Source organism: Ursus maritimus, unplaced genomic scaffold (assembly GCF_017311325.1).
Source record: "Ursus maritimus isolate PB19 unplaced genomic scaffold, ASM1731132v1 scaffold_6, whole genome shotgun sequence".
Taxonomy (NCBI): Eukaryota; Metazoa; Chordata; class Mammalia; order Carnivora; family Ursidae; genus Ursus; species Ursus maritimus.
The window spans coordinates 84,302,574-84,307,932 of record NW_024426774.1 but is presented as its reverse complement, the minus strand read 5'-3'; the positions used below and the strand labels follow the sequence as shown (position 1 = coordinate 84,307,932).

The following is a 5,359-nucleotide window of genomic DNA, read 5'->3' as shown; positions in this document are numbered from 1 at the left end:
ATTGATGCTGATCAAAGTTTCTCTCGTCTCAAACACCTCTACCCTCTATTGCTAATTATCATCAACTGCAGACACATCTTTCATATATCACATGATTCCTTTTTTCTTCAGAACCATTCATACTGTCAATTCATCCCATCATTTTCTCAGTGTTCCCAATTTGTATGATTCTACGGTAATCCTAAACTTACTACTTTGTAGACAGCATTTTGAATATTCTCATGGTTTTTGAACTTAATAGACATGATGAGATTGAAAATGTTCATAAAGAAACTCAGAAACAGAAGGAGCCAACATGAATGAGCATTGCCATTTTTTGGTTCTTGGATATGTTATTTTCATTTTAAAACTTTAGCTTCGATTGCATCTCTGAAAATAGAGGCTTTTGCACATGCTGCTCTTGACATCCATACAACCTAAACTGTGTTTCATGTGCAGAAATGGATCTTTCACACATCAGCTGAGACAGGATTTGGAGCTATCACGTGACAGCACAACCCTGCCTGGAATTATGTGAGGCAGAGCTTGTACAAATAATAAACTAAGGAATACACACACATACATATGTATATGCATTCGTATGTGTATATCTCTATGTATATATGTGTGTATATATATACACGTACATATGTATCTCTGGGAACCGAATCCCCCAAATCAGTGTGTCTAATATAATGTGACCCAACACGTAATTTAAAATATTCTAGAAGCCACACTTTAAAAAGTAAAAAGGAACAGGAGAAATCCATTTTAATAATCTTATATTCAATCCAATATACTTAAAATATTACAATTTCAAATGCAAGTAATATAAACAAATAGTTAATAAGCTATCTTACATTCTTTTTTTGTACTAAGCATTTAAAATTTGGTGCATATTTTACATTTGCATCTTAATTCGGATGCCAAGGTTTCATCAAAAATACTTGATCTGTATTTAGATTTCATAAAATTTAGGGTTGAAAAAATAGATTAATATACACAAGTTGTTCCAGACATACTTAGAAGTGTCCAGGAATTGAACTGAATATCAAGTTTGTTTGTTTGTTTATCTATTTGTTTATTTTTCAATATGGAATGCTTCACAAATTTGCATGTCATCCATGCTCAGGAGCCATGCTAATCTTCTGTGTATCATCCCAATTTTAGCATATGTGCTGCAGAAGTGAGCACCGGATATCAAGTTTTTGAATTTAAATTAATTAAAATTAAATTAAATTTAAAACTTCATTGTTCAGTAGCAGTAGCTGCATTTCAAATGCTCAAGTGCCGTATGTGTCTAGTGTGTTGGACAGCAGAGTTCTTGTTCAGACATTAAACATAAAAAGGAGCAGGTTATGTAACTGCAGCACTCAATGTGGCTGAAGGAAAATCCAAAAAGTACAGCATCCCAGAAGCTAAAAAGCAGAGCTTTAAGAAGAGAATAATCAACAGCATAAAATGCTACAAAAAGATCAGGAACGGGGGATCTTGGGTGGTGCAGTCGGTTAAGCATCAGATTCTTGGTTTCAGCTCAGGTCCTGATCTCAGGATGGTGAGGTCGAGCCCCGTGTCAGGCTGAGGACCTTATTAACAATACAGAGCTCCGGGCACCTGGGTGGCACAGTCAGTTAGGCATCCAACTCTTGGTTTCAGCTCAGGTCATGATCTCGGGATCATGAGATCGGGCTGCATGTTGGGCTTTGCGCTCAGTGCAGAATCTGCTTGAGATTCTCTCTCTCTCTTGCTGTGCCCCTCCTGCTCCTGCTTTCACACTCTTTCTCTCTCTCTCTAAAATAAATAAATAAATCTTTAAAAAAATCAGGAGTGATAACTGAGAAAAACTCTTTAGACTTGCTTCCTAAAAGTTGATTTTTGAAAGAAATGGTACAGACAAAAAACAGCATGCAAATGGCTAAGAAGGAATTAGGTGGTAAGGAAATGAAGGCACAAAATAATGGTTACTCTCTTTTTGATAGGGAGAATTGATGTTGGCATTAATGGTAAATAATCATCTCAAAAAACTGCCCTTTCGTGGGGTGTATAGGTTTATGACTTTTGAGATGTATAGATTCATGGAATCACTTCCACAATTAGGATACAGAACAATTCCATCATCCCCCAGGATTCATTCCCATTATTATTTTCGAGTCACACCCCACATTCAACCCTTACCATTGATCATTTCTTTGCACTCTAGTTTTGTTTCTTCAAGAATATCATATGAATGGAATCCTACAGTATGTAACCTTTTGATACTAGCTTCTGTCACTCAGATAATGCGTTTGAAATTCATCCAAGTCCTTTCACGTATCAATAGGTTATTCTCCCTCACTGCTGAGTAACAGTCCATGTATGAATGTACCACAGGTTTATCCGTTTACCCTATGTAGGACATTTGGGTTGTTACCAATTTCTATTAATTATGAATAAAGCTGCTGTAAACATTTGTATACATGTTTTTCAATGAACACAGTCTTCATTTCTCTAGGGCAAAAGGTGGCAAACTATGGCCTATGGGCTGGCTGCCTATTTCAGTAAATAAAATGTTATTGCAGCACAGCTTCACCCATTCCTTTACATACCTGTCTTATAGCTGCTTTTGCGGTACACCGACACTGTTGAGTAGTGGTGACAGAGACCTATGTCCTTAAGAATAAAATATTTACGCTCTGGCCCTTTAAGGAAAACTTCACTTACACCTGCTGTAAAGGCTCAGGAATGGGATTGGTGGGTCCTATGGTGGGTGTTAGGTTTAACATTATAAAAAACTGCCAAACTGTTTTCTAGAGTGGTATATCATTTTTGCTTTCCCATCAGAAATACACGAGATCTAGGGGCTCTGCCTCATTGCCATCACTAGGTATTGCCAGGATTTTTTTTGTTTAAGCCATTCTAAAAAGTGTGTAGCACGGTTTCATTTTATCCCTTAGTAGGCAATATTGTTGGACATTGTTTCACAGACATATTTGCCATCCATGTATCTTGTTCGGCAAACTGTGTTTTAGTTGTTGCCCATATTTTAATCAGGTGGTTTGTTATCTTAGTGTTGAGGCTTGAGAGGATTTATGTATTCTGATTGCAAATTCTCCATTAGATATGTGATGGGCAAACGTCTTTCTCCCAGTCTATAGTTTATTTCATTTTCTAAATTGTGTCTTCCACAGAGCAAACATTTATTATTTTGGTAAAGTTCAACTTTCAATTTTTTTCTTTTATGAATCATGCTTTTGATGTCAGAGCTAAGAACTCTTTGTGTTACTTCCAGTCACAAAGGTTTTCTTCCACATCTTACCCTTTTATTGATATATATGATCCACTTTGAGTTAATTTTTGTCAAGAATTTGGGGGTTTTTTTGGTATATGGATGTACAATTATTCCAGGACTATCTTTTCTCCATTAAATTACTGTCACCACTTGTAGAAATTAAATGACTCTATTAGCTTGAATTTGTATCTGGACTCTCTGTTTTGTTTCACTGATTTCTGTTTGTTTGTTTGTTTGTTTGTTTGTTTTGAGAGAGAGAGAGAGGGCACGAGCTGGCAGGGGCAGAGGGAGAGAGAGAATCTTTTTTTTTTTTTTTTGAAGATTTTATTTATTTATGTGACAGAGAGACAGCCAGCGAGAGAGGGAACACAGCAGGGGGAGTGGGAGAGGGAGAAGCAGGCTGCCAGCCGAAGAGCCCAATATGGGACTCGATCCCAGAATGCCGGGATCACGCCCTGAGCCAAAGGCAGACGCTTAACAACTGCGCCTCCCAGGCGCCCCGAGAGAGAGAATCTTAAGCAGGCTCCACGAAGGACTCAAACTCATGACCCTGAGATCATGACCTGAGCTGAAATCAAGAGTCGACTGCTCAACCAAGTGAGCCACCCAGGCGCCCCTAGCTATATATAAGTCTTAAGTGTAATTCCTCAAGTAGTAGGGCTCTTTGTCAAAATTTCTTCTGTTCCACCAATATTTTGTGGTTTTAAGCATATACATCCTGTACATGTTTTGCTGGACTACAGCTATTTCATTTTTCATAGAGTGACTGTAAATGATATATTTTTTTAGATTTTGGCTTTCAATTGCTCATTGTTAGTATAGAGAAATACGGTTGATTTTTGTATGTTGACCTTGTACCCTGTGACATTGTTAAATGCACCTTTTAGTTATAGGAGGTATTTTGTAGGTTACTTGAGATTTTACACATTGACAATCATGTTACTCGATCTGTATGCCTTTTATTTCTTTATCTTGCCTTATTTCATGGTCTGGGACTATTACTACAATATTGAATAAGACCTGTGAGACAGAACATTCTTTCCTTGTTTTCGATCTTAAGGGGAAAGACTTTCACCATGAAGTGTGATGTTAGCTATAGGTTTAGGTAAATGCCTTTATCAGGTTAAGGACATTTCTTTCTATCCCTAGTTTGCTAACAGTTTTTATCATGATGGGCATTCTTTAAGCTGCTAATATGATTACACTGATTAATTTTTAAGTATTAGACCATCCTCAAATTCCCAGGATAAACCCCACATGGTTGTGATGTGTTTTGCTTGTTTATTTATTGTGATAAAATACACGTAACATAAAATTTACCATTTTAACCATTTTTAAATGTATAATTCAATGGCATTAAATACATTCATGATGTTGTGCAATCACCACCACTATCCATATCCAAAAAAATAAAAAGTTTTTTCATTGTACCAAATAGAAACTCTGTACCCATTAAACAATTAACTTCCCATTTCCCCCAGGCCCTGGTAACCTTTATTCTACTTTATGTCTCTATCAATTTGCCTATTACCTCATATACCTGGAACTATACAGTAATTGTCCTTTTGTGTCTAGCTTATTTGGCTTAGCATTACATTTTCAAGGTTCATTCATGGTGTAGCATTTTCCAGAATTTTATGGCTTTCTGTGGCTGAATGCGTATTAACCTTTTATATACTACTTGATTCAATTTGCCAATTTTTGTTAAGGATTTTGCATCTAAGTTGAGAGATATTGATATTTTCTTTTATTATCTTTTAAATTTTAAATTCAATTTAATTAACATATACTGTATTATTAGTTTCAGAGGTAGAATTAAGTGATTCCTCAGTTGTATATAATACCCAGGGCTCATTACATCAAGTGCCCTCCTTAATGGTCATCACCTGATTACCCCATCCCACTGCCCACCTCCCCACAGCAACCCTCAGTTTGTTTCCTAGAGTTCTGAGTCTCTTATGGTTTGTCCCCTTGTCTGTTTTCATCTTATTTTTTCCTTTCCTTCCCATATGTTCATCTGTTTTGTTTCTTAAATTCCACATATGAGTGAAATCATATGGTATTTGTCTTTCTCCGACTGACTTATTTTGCAAGCATAATGCACCCTAGTTA

General features: G+C 36.5%; 1 non-coding gene across 1 annotated transcript; it reads right to left on the bottom strand.

Moving 5' to 3' along the window:
- Positions 1-1,066: 1,066 nt before the first annotated feature.
- Positions 1,067-1,173, bottom strand: LOC121101125. Its single transcript, XR_005833071.1, has one exon. It is a non-coding gene; the product is annotated as a U6 spliceosomal RNA (small nuclear RNA).
- Positions 1,174-5,359: the final 4,186 nt, after the last annotated feature.